This window comes from Magnolia sinica, chromosome 19, assembly GCF_029962835.1.
Source record: "Magnolia sinica isolate HGM2019 chromosome 19, MsV1, whole genome shotgun sequence".
Taxonomy (NCBI): domain Eukaryota; kingdom Viridiplantae; phylum Streptophyta; class Magnoliopsida; order Magnoliales; family Magnoliaceae; genus Magnolia; species Magnolia sinica.
This window is the reverse complement of record NC_080591.1, coordinates 25,221,421-25,237,079: the sequence shown is the minus strand read 5'-3', so window position 1 is coordinate 25,237,079 and position 15,659 is coordinate 25,221,421. Positions and strand designations below refer to the sequence as shown.

The following is a 15,659-nucleotide window of genomic DNA, read 5'->3' as shown; positions in this document are numbered from 1 at the left end:
AGTACTAAACTAAATAACCAATGGAATTAGTGTGAACCACTATTTATACGAACTGCAAGACCCGAAACTATTAAAATCGCTAACTCAACATTACTTAAGAAACTTAGGAGAAATCCCAAAACCCACTTGCTCTCGGGAGCACATTGAAACTCCGTATCGGACCTGGACCACACATCGAAAGTCTGATTACCGCGAAACTATAAGGTTATGACCGCCTTATTGGGCTTGACAATCATTGCCGGAATTGAGCCTAAATGGTATCCAGAAACGCACAACTTGAGCCCTGAGCAAAGTGTGTGAGAAACACGAATATCTTTAGAAAATGAACTCAAACTTAAGTAATTTGGGTCATTCACTTGCAAGCCAAATTTAAGATTTCAAACCGTCAGATTCTGACCCAACTATACCCTCGGATCAGAAAAATTTTCCTACACATGTCAGTGTATTTGTGGCCCTGATCGAGTGACGATGACCGTTGAACTGAAACAGGTCCTCCACAGTCGATCCATAAATCCGATCAGACCAAAACTTTAACTTGGCATAGATCCATTGTCTAGGAACTTTGTCCAGACCGTATGCGAGGTATAGACCTCCAAATGAGCTCCGTTGGCCCGAAATAGACGACTTTTGGCTATAACCTAAGTATACCATAGCCCTGGGGCCATTGACATCAGTTCTGGGCCTATATAAGGACCTTAACCCACCCCTCTCTCATTCCATACGAATTTCCTAAACCCTAGGAGTGAGAAGAGAGAAAAGTGTGAGGAGAAGAGTGAAAGTTAGGGAGATCGAGGCGGTGTTTCTCTCGTGCGACTACACGCACTAGATCGCCTCTTTGCTACGCTACTCAATTCGTTTCGACTGTGATTTGGGTAAGGAATCCTAACCCTAATCTCGTTTTGGAAGTCCAAATAGAGGAATCGATGAAATAGCTAACCTATTCCGTGATTCAGGTAGCCGTTGTGCCGTAGACAAAGACGTAGTGTTCGAACTGAGTTCGATACGAGTTTACCGATGGAAGGTGCGGACTATAAACATTTAGGTTATGGTTTTCAAGGCTTTCAATGTCAGCAATGATTTATGTCTGACTTGATTGCTGCCATATGATCTTAGTTACGATGTATTCGATAGATTATATATGTGTATGAACTATGTGTTTATATAATGCATTCCATGTGTTTGTTGAAATGTTTGAATGAATATGAAATTATGATTTGTGCTTGCTATGACTATTAACTGAAAATACATGTTTGTTGTAGGTATGACAACTCCCTTGTGAAAGGATTTGCCATAATATATGCTATAACTAACTTAGTCATGTATGTAGTAAAGTGTAGTCTAAGTGTTTGACAAAATGTTTGAATGAGAAATTGTTTGACAAATTGTATTTAATAAGGGTATTGAGATAGGATTCTCAACTACCTTATGAATATCTATAGTTCCCTTCATGCAATCTATATTGCTACTACGTGATTTTTGTAGAAGATGCATATGTATATTAACATATGCTACGTGTTTGATAAAATGCTCAAATGATTATTGTATTTGTATTTGTTGTTAAATTACTGTTATGATTATCACATGTGAATATCAACTGCTTTTGAGTATGATTGAGACTACTACGTAGTCCACGCAATTGGTAACAATTTCCGATCTAGTGGTCGAATTAGTATCGCTACAACGGATACGTTCGATGAATCTGAGTTGTACAGTGATTATCGACAGTGGTTAGGCCACGAGGAGTGCGTATGCGCTCCATGTCGATTAATTTAGCATGCGCTCGTACCAATCGGACTTGTCAAGTAACCTGATTGACCTAATGTGTGTTTACCATGTATGGACGCTACTGCTTTAATTTAAGGTACCACTTACCAATGCAAAGCCCATTTAACCTTCGTACCACGATCCGCTAAGACTCATGAGCCGGGCATGGTGGTGTATGAGACACCGTGGTCGAGCTGTCGGCCTACGCTGGGGTGACGAGCCTCCCCGTAGTGACTAGTGAGCAATACAAACTCATAAACCGAATATGGTGGTGTATGGGACACCGTGTTCAAGTTGTCGACCTATGCTAAGGTGACGAGCCTTTCCGTAGTGACCTCGAGTATAAACTAAGGCCTACGCTGAGGTGACGAGCCTCTTCGTAGTGACCTGAACTTGCCTATCCACTGCTTTCAAATCAGGGGTGATGTTGCCCTATAACTTGCCTATCATATGTGATTAACTAGGATTGATGACCCTAGATGGATCATCGTTTGGGTAAATGATATAAAGGAAGGTACCTTAGCTTCCCAAATTTGCTGTACGAATAAGCCTAATTAATTACTTGGCTAACACGACCATGCACCTACGTTTACGAGGAAGCGCACGTTTAGGGAGTTTGTCATGCGCGACCATGAGATGATGTTGCTGAGGGAGTGCAGGTGAGTGCATGCATCATTACAGCATACTATTCCTGCATTAACAAGAGTATTTAGGACATGATTGTTGTATTGCTTTATCATTATTGCTTGACTGAATTGATAACATGTTAACCTTTGTCTTATAGTACCACTGAGTTGATCACTCACTCCCACTCTGGGACGGTGTTTTAAAACACCAACCAGACTCTGTTTTAGCTGCAGATGATGGTGAGGCTTATGTGACGGAGCCTGACTTTTATGATAATGAGGAGGAGTTCTCCTACATGCAACTCTTTGGTGGGTTTATGTAGATCTGGAGTTGTGTTAACGGGGTCACAGGGATACGGATTAAATGCCATTACATTGTATTATTTTATAAATTTTGGAACTATACATGTAATTATTTAACCTGGCGACATGTTCATACTCTGGGAACTTACAACCACTTATATGCTTTATATAGTTATCATAGTCTTCCACTTACATAATCCAATTGCCTCTGAAATATGATATGTTATTTTAGTGTAAATTAATATAGAGGATGAAGTAGATATGTTTTCAATGAGCAAATCAGATAACAAAGTCACTACACCTCTTGAACCTCAACCATCGAATAACTTGCCATTCATTAAGGACCACCCCATCAATTAAATCATTGGAGATCCTACTGATGGTGTGAAAACTCGATGCCAACTTGAGGTCATTATTAGTCATCTGTGCTTCACCTCAAAAATCGAGCCTAAAAATGTCATAAAAGCTCTCCAAGATGAATTTTGGATAGCAGCTATACAAGAACAGCTCCATCAATTTAAAAGGAATGAGGTGTGGCAGCTAGTTCCCAGGCCACATGATACAAATATCATCAGAACCAAATGGATTTTCAAGAACAAATCCGATAAATCTGGTAATATAGTAAAGAACAAGGCTAGACTCATGGCACAAGGCTATTCACAAATTGAGGGCATAGATTTTGATGAGACGTTTGCCCCTATAGCTCGCCTCGAGTCCATATGAATTCTCTTATCTATTGCGTGTGTGTTAAAGCTCAAATTGTTGCAAATAGACGTTAAGAGTGCCTTTCTCATTGGTGTACTTGAGGATGAAGTGTATGTAGAAAAACCAAAAGGATTGCTGGATCCTAAATACCCTCAACACATATACAAATTGAGTAAAGTGCTTTATGGTCTGAAGCAAGCTCCCCGAGCATGGTATGAACACTTAATGCAATTTTTGCTCGACCATAATTTTTTAGGGGGAGTGTTCATAAGACACTATTTACGCAAAAGACTACATAGCTTACTCATTGCCCAGATTTAAGTGGATGATATTGTTTTTGGATCCACTTGTGAAGATGCAGCTCATGAATTCACTAAATTGATGAAATCTGAATTTGAGATGAGCATGGTTGGTGAGCTGAACTTCTTTCTGGGATTACAAGTGAAACAAATGGCTAATGGAATATTCATATGCCAGTCCAACTATGCAAAAGATCTAATTAAAAGATTTGGACTTGATTCTAGCCGCACTCATAATACTCCCATGAGCACCACTCTCAAACTTTCTAAAGATATCAATGGGAAGAGTGTAGATCAACACTTGTATCACAGTATGATCGGCAGCTTACTTTACCTAACCTCGAGTTGGCCAAATATCTTGTTTAGCGTTGGTGCATGTGCTAGATTTCAGTCAAATCCCAAAGAATCACATTTATCCACGGTAAAAAGGATCATATGGTTTGTGGCTGGGACTACTAACTACGGCTTATGGTACCCCTTTGACACATCTACCATTATTGCTGGGTATTCAGATGCTGACTGGCTGGGAGCATTGATGATCACAAATCAACCAGGAGAGGTTGTTTTTATATCGGTAACTGTCTTGTATCATGGCGTAGCAAAAAGTAAAACTCAATCTCACTATTGACTGCTGAGGCTGAATACATTGCAGCAGGGAGTTATTGCACACAACTTCTATGGATGAAGCAAATGTTGCTGGATTATGGTATACACAATCTATAATGACACTTTTTGTGGCAACACGAGTGCCATCAATATTTCAAAAATTCTAGTCCAACATTATCGCACGAAGTACATGGACATACGACATCACTTCATTCATGAACTTGCCAAAGAAAACATCATTATACTGGAACATGTGCCTACTGAGCAATAACTCGCCGATATATTAACAAAACCGCTAGATGCCTACAGATCTGGAAATCTTCAAAAATCTATTAAGATACGTGCGATACAAATAGCCCATTTGCACTAGCTGTCATATCTAGGGAATCATAGCCTCAAATTTTCTTTTTGAACATATATGTATATTGAATTTTGATCCTTGAAGTTCCATTCACATTTTGAACATATATGTTATCCATTTTGATACCTTTTTGAATGTACAAACTCAAATGAGTAATATATATACTTGTACATTTTTTGATATAGTGAAAAATTCACTTTTGAGGGAACTTTGGTAACACCAAACTAACTTTCGGTGATACCAAAATCGAGCAGGGATGTTTATAAGAGCCGGACCCTAAACAGTTCATTTTTTCCCTAGTTTGTTTTCTTGCTCTCCCTAGACTTCGGTTGGAGGATTTGCTACCGACTTAACCATTTCAACGGTATTTTCTAGGTAAATCTTTTCATTTCTCATATTTTGTGGTAGTTTTCTGTAAGTCTTCATCCATTTCATCATTTTCCTTCCTTCTCTTCCATGGATGACCAAGATTATACACCTATAAGAGAAGGTCATACAAAAAAGGAAGCATGATAGGGATGAGACCTCTAGAACAAAGACAAAACAATGTGCTATAAAAAGAGGTCAGAGTATTCACCAAAATACTCAATGCCCCCAAGAACCCTCTCCTCCACCGAGTCCCATAGCGGCTCGCTTTACCGCTAGAAAAATTATTTGTGAATGGGCGATCGACACTTCATGTCTTGGAGCTTACAATATATAATATATCCTTCACAATCGTGAATGGGACCCGATTTTATCTTTTGGAGGAGACGTTGATGCCAATCTCGTCAAGGCCTTCATGTCTCATTGTACCCAACCGGATGACCATGACTCCCTCGCTTTTGCTGTTAATTATCAAGGGAGAACCTACCATGTCACACTTGCCAGAATCGCCCTTAACAAAGTTCTACTTTCCATTGAACAAGCATCAGAACTAGATATGACTGACAGAGAAAAATGCATTGTTTGGACCGAGTTTCTATGCAATGGTCGCAATGTAAGGTGGAACAAGGGAAATGCTCTCCGAGCAACTGAGATGGCTCATGATTACCGCATCCTCCAAGTTATATTTGTTGCCAATGTCTATCCTCGAGGCGGTAACACCACCGAGCTTACCCCATTTATGGTTGAAACCTTATACAAACTTGGCATGGGTGAGCCAATATGTCTCCCTACCAAGATCTATGATCAACTCGTGTCTGCCTTTGAGTCAAATTCTAGTGCGATACCGTTTGGTAGGTTGATATGTCAGTTGGCAAATTATTTGAGACTAATGCGATACCATTTAATCCCCCCGGGTTCACCACTATTAGCCTTATCCGAATGCAACTTACCTCTGGACAAGGACCGAGTGCTCACGGCGACGAGGAAGAAGCTCTAGAAGAAGTTCTTGTGCCTCCAAAAGAGGTTGCAACTGCACCTCATGCCTCCTCTTACTCATTAGAGGCCACTCTCGCTCATCTCGTCGAGCAGCGGCAGGAACTCAATGAACGCTAGTCTTGGCTAGAAAGAATGGTTGCGTCTATCCAACGAACAGTGCAATGCATTGCAGCCCATCTCTCGTGTTGCCAAGATGACCCCGTCGATGCTCTAGAGCCTAGTCCTCTTTGATCTCCTACCTCTATGTTTGTGCATTTAAGACTAGTCTATATAGATGGATGTTTTCATGGCTTGCCTCACACTTAACCTTTACAGCCTAATATTTTGATAATCAATTAGGTTATATGCTAATCTGGATTTTTTTTTGTTGGTTGTGGTATGCCCTTAAGGGCTTAATTTTTAATCTTTTGGATGATGGTTAAATCTACCCAATCTTGGGGTAGTACTTTTGAAAAATTTATGGAAATATCTATTATGTTTCTGATGTTATTCTATTCTCTTACCCTCTGAATTATCATTACATGATCTTTATGTTTATGTTATTGGAATATCTCTTAGTAAATTCTTTGCCAATAACTGACAAAAGGGGGAAGAAGAAAACCTACCTACCAAAACAATGTTTGTTTCTTCAGAAATTGTTTGTTTCCCTTGTTGCAGGTTATTCTTAGTAAACACTAAGGGGGAGCAACATGATTTTGTATTACATGTCAAGTCTTGAGTTATAAATTTATATCTTTAATATCTAATTCTTATTATTTTCGTATGTCATTGGTATGGACCATGACACGGTTACAGGTTAGGTTGTTTTTGTCATGTAATTAACGAAGGGGGAGATTGTTAGGCACTTATTTCCACTCATGTTTGTCAATTATGTGACTATTTGTGTCTTATAGTCAGATGAGTTCTTGGCAAGTGAAGACCGGCGATACAACTAAATCAGAAGCATCAAACAACATTGAAGGTAAAGAACTGCTTCTATAATCTTGACCTTGCAAATAAATGAACCCAACCCAAATAGGAAAACCTACTTAGGTCATCTATTCAAAGCCAAGTCTTAGTTCATTTTTTATATATCCTTAGCCTTAGCTATTAGCAAATCCCAAGTTGATGAAATATTAAAAGGACAAACAGGAAAAACAGGAAACTATTGGTAAGAAGAAGGTGTCACTAAATAGCACATTCGGTACCATCGAAGATACCTTTGGTGTTACCGAATGGCCTCAAAACAGTTCAGCAAGTTTACAACGTTAATTCGGTGTCACTGAATGGATATTTCGATGACACCGACTGCCACCGATGAACAATGTTCGGTGCCACCAAAAGGGACTGTTTTCAGACAGTAACTTGGGAAATTTATTAGGTACTACCGAAAGATATTTCGATACCACCAAAGCAAGTTTAGTGCTACCGAAGCTGGCTTCAGTAGCATCGTAAACTAGCCGTTTTCTATCCATTGGAACTTTTTATCTATAATAGGGGTTTGTAAAAACTTGTAAAATTACTGGAAATAGGCACCATAGAGTCTCTAGTATATCCCAAGCTTATCCTAGCCCATTTAGACTCTATCCATATGAGTTTCATGTTCTCTTTATTGTGATCTTTCACTACCACGAGCATTCAAAGCTCCTATTAATGAAGAATATGAACTCACACCTTCTCTAGAGTACAAAGCCAAACCAATAGGAAAACCCTTTGTCTTTTGATACTCTAGAGCATCCATGGGTTGAATCCCTTAGAAAATCCACTCATTATTCTAGATAGGAGATTCAACCAACTCTCATTACCTTGGTCACCTTTATAGGTACATCTTATGCAAGGCACTTGATTATCGTGAAGCCAAACCAAATAGGTAAATCCAAGATACGTGATCGGGGGAGCAACAAGAAGCTGATTCAAGCACGAGACGCTAAAATCAAGCATCCTAAGATGAGCCATAAGATAACTCTATCCGACAGGTAAGTGTCATAGTTAGGAGTTCAAAGTTTAGTCTCTTTTCGCATGTAATATTGAGGCTAAGAGTTTGTTATCAACAAACACGTTTAGGTTCCTTGTGTGGGACCTTGGATAGTGGACCTAAACGTAGGTGCCTTGCGTGGGACCTTGGCTAGTGGGCCTAAACATTGGTGCCTAGTATGGGACCTTGGCTAGTGGGCCTAAACATGGGTTCTTAATGTAGGACATTTGCTCTTGCAGAGAGCATAAATTGGTGTCCTTACTGTATAACTGTAAAAGCTAATGGTGAACCTATTTAAAACCATTAATAGTGAATTCCGGTACACTCTGGGATTGAGTGTGGATGCCGAGAGTGAAGTAGCATGTAGTTGAACCACTATAAATGCTTTTGTTTGGAATTGTCATTTGCGCATCTGTTTAATCATGCTTATATATGCTTAAATGTTTTAACTTCTCATACATGAATGAATGAATGCTATGAATTAATATGAAACACATTCAACATACAAGCTCACAACACTAGGTTAGTTGTTATATTCTACATATCTTTAATAGCCTTTGTGATTGGAATCTCTAACTGGCTTGGAAGCCATTAGAGCTATATTGCCTAACGTGCTTTAAATTGAATGATTATTTAAGTTAGACAATCATGATTTTAAATAGGTAAAAATAATTGAAAAGTTCTATTCACCCTCCTTAGGACCTTAACTCAAATTCATTCTTCAGTATCAGCGGTGTAAACTGCAATTTCAGGAATGAATTCCTTGATTATCCTTGACCTTTCCCAAAACAATATTGGTGGTATCATTCCATTGAGTTTGGGTAATTGCGTAGCACTTGAGGCACTTTATAGCCTTGTCCGTCTAATTTCGCAAAACTGCCTCAAATTTACGCGTTCCGCGTAAAATCTGCGTAACGGTTCGATATTATCGAATAGCTTTCGATGTCATCGAGGAATGCAACCAATTTGTCCAGCAACTAAACTCAATCTCATATAATTCTTCAATGTCATTTACCAGTGTTCGATGTCATCGAAGACTGACTTTGATGTCGTCTAACAACCTTCGATGACATAAAAGTTCAGATTTTGTGAATTTCTGCACTAATTTCTGCACTTCGTACTTCTAACTTTCTTCTTTCTCCACTTGGTTTTCTTGAATCTTGGGGTCTTAAAATCTTCAATCTTGGTCTTCTAAGATCCATCCCTTGCCTTGGTGATTCTTGAGCATCAAATTTATGCATTTAACATTCTTTTCAATCCAAGCTCTTAGACTCACCTTGCAATACAAACATGTATAAAATATACTCATTAAGCATTATCATGTTCATAAAACCAAGATATAAATAGGGAAAAATATGCAATATTTAACAGTCAACAAACCCCCCAACCAACATTTTGCCAGTCCCGAGTAAAACATGCGTGAAGAAATTTTCAATTCTCAATGTTCAAATCTCCTTCAGAAAAAAATCTTTTGTGTAAACAAGTATGAATGAGTATAATCCAATGAAGTGAGAGTGAAAGTATGAAAACCTATAGCCGAATCACATGATCAATCAATCAAATAGGTTCTTTATCAATCACTTAGGAGGATAAGTTCATATATCAAGTTTTTCCCATGTGCTTAGTGAGTTCCATAAAAATACTATCATTTTATAATATTAGCCATGCTTATCACCTCAAGATTAATTGAATAATCAAGTGTTGATTCTAAACTTATTCCCTTTTCCTTCTTTTTCCAGTTTTTGATTTTATATCGACGGTCCCTTTTTATTTATTTATTTTTAGTCTTTTCAACTTCATTTTTTTAGACTTTTCATCTTTTAATCATACATGAACTTTTTGTCAATCTCTCTATTTTTTAACTAGTTCTTTTCATCTTTTTAAGGTGGATAACATTCTCCAGACTCAATTCTCAATGTCTATCAATGATACACTAACAATCACAAATTCTAGCATAATTCATCGAAAACAAATTGAATGTGAATTGTGATTTAGATTAACATGATATTCAAACCTCCTTTTAATCAATTAAGTGCAAGAACTTAAGCAATAGTCCACTTGGTTGATCAAACTCCAACAATTCAAAATTCAATCTCTATCTTATCGTTAATACTTAAAGCATTCTTAAATACACAAACTATCACTTTCCGAATAGGTTTTTAATTTGAGAAATTGATAATTTTTTCACAAAATTTGCTCAAAGACTAACAAAACATTAATTAGTTTATCTAATCCACACCCCCAACCTAAAATCTACATTGTCCTCAATGTAAAAGATATAAGCATGCAATGCATATGAAACAACAAAAAGAAAGGAGGAGTGATGGAAAGGTAATACCTGCAGAAGGAGAATTGAAGCTTTTCAAAAATTCTCAAAATCAAATGGGCTAGCAAGAAAACAAAATTTATTGAAAAACAAACTATCCTAATCCTAAATTCTATGAAAGCAATAAACCTAACTATACCTCCATCAGACTAGGAGGTCAATCCTGATACAAAGGATCAATCAGAGGTACGGACATGTCCTTTGAATCAAATTTCTCAACAAATGGCTTTAGACGATGACCGTTCACCTTAAAAACATTGTTATTTATCAGATTCTTTATCTCGACGACCCCATGAGGATAAACTTTAGTAATAATGAAAGGGTCAATCCAACGAGACCTAAGTTTACCCGAAAAAAGATGTAACCAAGAATTGTACAGAATGACTTTTTGGCCGGTTATGAATGATTTCCGAAGGATGTTCCGATCATGGAACACCTTCATCCTATCTTTGTAAATTCTTGAGTTCTTTTATGCATTGTTTAGAATTTCTTCAAGTTCATTCAATTGAAGTTTACTCAACGAGCCAGCGTTGTCAAAGTTAAAGTTCAGATTTTTGATAACCTAGTAGGCTCTATGTTCCAACTCCAGAGGCAAGTGGTAAGCTTTCCTATAGAAGAGTTTAAAGGGAGACATTCCAATAAGGGTCTTAAAAGTTATATGGTAAGCTCATAAAGCATCGGTCAAATGAATTGACCGATCCTTATGGTTAGGGTTAACCATTTTTTCAGAATTTGTTTAATTTTCCTGTTGGAAATCTCAGCTTGCCCGCTTGTCTGCGGGTTGTATGGAGTGCTTACCTTATGAGAAATGTCATATTTCTTCATTAAGTTCTTGAATGGTATATTGTAAAAGTGTGACCCTCCATCACTAATGATGGCTCGAGGTGTTCTAAACTGGAAAAGGATATTTTCTTTTAAGAATCTAATGACCGTTTTATGATCACTGTTCCGGTGTGGAATTACTTCAACCCATTTATTCACATAGTCTACTGCCAATAGAATATAAATATTTTCAAATGATTGGGGGAATGGCCCCATGAAATTGATGCCTCAACAATCACATGCTTCAATGATGAAAATTGGGTTTAGTGGCATCATATTTCGATGGGACAATCCTTCCAATTTCTGTCAATGCTCATAAGCTTTGCGAAACTCATGAGTATCTTAAAACATAGTGGGCTAGTAAAAGCCGCACTGCAAAATTTTGGACGTGATCTTTTTAGCAGAAAAGTGACCACTACAGGCTTGAGAATGACAAAAGGACATGACACTCTAATGTTATTGTCTGGCACACATCTCCTTAAAATTTGGTCTAGGTAATATTTAAACAGATAAGGATTATCCCAGAAAAACTTGTGTACCTCTACGAAGAATTTTTTCTTATCTTGCGTAGTCTAATATGTTAACGTGAATCTTATAGCAAGATAATTTGCAATGTCAGCAAACCAAGGTAATTGGAAGAGTTTAAGCAATTATTTATCAAGGAACATATCATTTATAGGTGTCGGGTCAAGGGAATCGGGGATATCAAGCCTGGAGAGATGGTCGGCCACTACGTTCTTTACTCACTTTTTGTCTCGTATTTTTATGTCGAATTTCTGGAGTAGAAGGATCCATCTTATTAAGCGAGGCTTAGCATCGTTCTTAGAAAGAAGATATTTCAGCACCGCATGATCAGTGTAGATGATGATCTTGAATCCGATCAAGTAGGACCTAAATTTGTCCAAAGCGAACACTACGACTGAGAGTTCCTTTTTTTATATATAGTAGAATAGTTCACTTGGGAAGAATTTAGAGTTATACTCGCATAGTGAATCACGTAAGGCTTCTTTTCTTTTCTCTGGCCTAACACCACCCCAATAGCATAGTCAGATGCATTACACATAATTTCAAAAGGGATGCTCTAATCAAGTGGTTGCATGATACGAGCAGTAGTCAACATAGCCTTAAGCTTAGTGAAAGCTTCTTGGCATTACTCAGTCGACTCGTATGGTGCATCTTTTTTAAGGAGATTATATTAAGGACAAGAGAGATGACTAAAGTCCTTTATGAATCGCCTATAGAATCCAGCGTGTCCTAAGAAGGATCGCACGTCATGTATGCTCTTGGGAGGTGGTAGGTTAGAGATAAGATCAATTTTATCCTTGTCTACCTCAATTCCCTTGGATGAAATTATATGTCCAAGAACAATTCCCTTAGAAACCATGAAATGACACTTCTCCCAATTTAGTACCAAATTCTTTTCCTCACATCGCTTCAGCACATTCTTCATATTTTCTAAACATTCACCGAAGGATGGATCAAAGACGGAGAAGTTATCCATAAAGACCTCTAAATATTACCGCACCATGTCAAAAAAAATACTCAACATACATCGGTGAAAAGTGGCAAGGGCATTACATAGACCGATGGGCATCCTTCGATAAGCAAAAGTGTCATAAAGACATGTGAATGTTGTCTTTTTTTGATCTTCAAGGGCTATCTTGATCTGATTGTAGCCCGAATACCCATTAAGGTAACAATAGTAAGAGTGACCAGCTAGCCTTTTCAAAATTTGATCAATAAAGGGCAAAGGAAAGTGGTCCTTCCTTGTGATGGTATTCAATTTTCTGTAGCTAATGTACATTCTCCAACCAGCGGTAACTGTAGTTAGTACAAGTTCATTATCGGCATTGGCTACGATGGTAATTCCGGACTTCTTAAGAACCACCTGAGTTGGACTCACCCATTAACTATCGGATATAGGGTATATGATACTCACATCCAACAACTTAAGTACCTCAGCCTTAACCACTTCTTTCATATTTGGAATGAGTCGACGTTGTGGTTGTCAAGAGGTTTTCGCATTATCCTTAAGATGAATGTGGTGAGTACAAATCAAAGGATCAATTCCTTTAAGGTCCGCAATTAATCATCCAAGGGCTCCTTTATACTCAATGAGAGTAAAAATAAGCATACTCTCTTGTTCTTTCTCCAGGTGAGAAGAAATCACCACCGGGTATGTCTCATCTTAACCTAATTAGACATATTTCAGATTAGCAGGCAAAGGTTTTAGGTCAAGCTTTGGTACTTTGAGGCTAGATGTTAGAGGTACTACATCGGTTTGGAGAAATTTCACAAATTGTGGCCTCCACCAGTTAACTTTAAGTACCGACACAACATCAAGCATGACATCCATCTCCCTAATCATATCATCATCTAAATCAGGGGAGTGGGCCAAGCACGTCTCTAGAGTGTCAGAGCATAGAGTCAAAAGTGTTATATCTTCCACGAAAGAATCTATCTAGTTAATGTTGTGGGTATCATCAACATCCTCTGACTATTTGCTCATGTTGAAAAAGATATTGAGCTCCAATGTCATATTTTCAAAAGATAAATTCATAATTTCATTCCTACAATTAATGATGGCATTTAATGTAGCAATGAATGGGCAACCAAGAATGACGGGTATTTGAGTGCTCACATCTTTAATGGGTTGAGTATCCAGAATAATAAAATCTACTGGATAGTAGAATTTATCACCCTAAACTAACACATCCTCAATCACCCCTCTCGGTACATGAACTGAGCGATCAACAAGTTGTAATGTTGTCCGGGTGGGTTTTAATTTACCTAGACCCAATTACTCGTAAATCGAGTAAGGGATTAGAATTACACTCGCCTCCAAGTCAAGAAGTGCATGCTTAATCTGGTGATTCCTAAGTATACAAGTGATAGTTGGCCTGCCAGGATCTTTATATTTTTATGGCACATCTTGCTTGAGGATGGCACTCACTTTTTCTGTTAGAAAATTTTCTTTTATATGTTTTGTCGTCTTTTGGTAGTGCATAGATCTTTCAAAAATTTGGCATATGAAGGGATTTGTTTAACGGCATCTAGTAGATGAATGTTGACCTTCATTTATTTTAGCACATCTACAATATATTGAGAATTAGATATAGGTTTTGGTATAATCAACCGTTGAGGCAATGGCATAATCGGCATACTTTGAGGTTCTGGTTCTAATCCATGTGGAGCATTGCTAGGTCTATCATAATCATCTATTTCTGAGTCCTTAGGTTTTTCAGCCCTTACTAGAATAGATTTGTCAACTGTCTTCTCACTCCTAAGAGTGGTGATAGATTTAGCTTGCTCATCTTATTTGAAGAGCTTGGGTTACTAATTTCATATTGTTGTTTTAGGTTTGGAAGAGGCTGAGCTGGAAGGATCCCTTTATCCCTAATTAGATTTTTTTATCTCAAGCCCTTGTATGACCTTTTTCAGGTCTTGAAAGGCTTGTAGCATACCCTAATTAAAAATCTCTTGATTTTGAATATTTTTTTAGACCGGATCCTCTTGGGGTTTTCTTTGATTCAGAAATTGGTTAAGGATCCCTTGAGGAGTAGTAGTTTGTCCATTCCTCAAAATGAAATTTGGATGGTTTCTCCAACTTGAGTTACATGTGTTTAAGGTAGGTCTGTTGAAAGGTCTTTAGTAGTTGTTCACAGAATTCGATTGCTCATTCAATATCTCTTGGAAAGCAGGAATTGTAGGACAATTCTCAATTGTATGTATGTAACAAGCATAGATACCACAACCAACTTCCACAGCCTTTTCGGGTTTTACCTTCTTAAGTTCCATGGCCTCGACTTTTCTTGTAAGTTTGGCTAATCTTGCATTTAAGTCATCTTCCTATTTTAAGACATAGATTCCTTCCCTTTCCTTTGATTGAGTGGGGTTAGAAGTACTGGTTCTTGAAGAGGGATCCCATGATTGTGCATTTTCAGCAAGTTTATCAAAATAATCTCACGCATCATCGGCTTCCTTGTTCATGAATTCCCCATTATACATCATCTCCACAAATTGACGCATGGATGAGGTCAATCCCTCATAGGAAAAACTTGTTATCCTCCATGTTTCATAGCCATGTTGTGGACATGAATTTATGAGATCCTTAAATCGCTCCCAACATTGGAAGAAGGTCTCATCCTCTTTTTGTGCAAAATTCATGATTGTTTTCCTTAAGATATTCGTTTTATGATGTGGGAAGAACTTTTTAAGGAACTCCCTTGTCATCTCAGCCCATGTACCAATGGACCATGGTCTTAAGTAATGTAACCATGACTTAGCCTTTTCTTTCAAAGAGAAAGGAAACAATTTTAGTCTTACCGTGTCCTCAGACACGTTTGTGAAGTGCAATGTAGATATGATCTCATCAAACTCTTTCATATGCAAGTACGGACTTTCAGATTCTAGTCCATAAAACTTAGGAAGGAGTTGAATTACCCCTGGTTTAATATCCACAGTTCTTGTATTCAATGGGAATATCATGCAGGAAGGTGTACTCACCCCCGTCGGTTGTAAATGATCTCAT

The 15,659-nt window shown here is 37.9% G+C and overlaps 1 non-coding gene across 1 annotated transcript; it reads left to right on the top strand.

Moving 5' to 3' along the window:
- The first annotated feature begins 15,206 nt into the window (after positions 1–15,206).
- On the top strand, positions 15,207–15,314 carry LOC131235753 (small nucleolar RNA R71). Its single transcript, XR_009166274.1, has one exon. It is a non-coding gene; the product is annotated as a small nucleolar RNA R71 (small nucleolar RNA).
- The last annotated feature ends 345 nt before the right edge of the window (positions 15,315–15,659 follow it).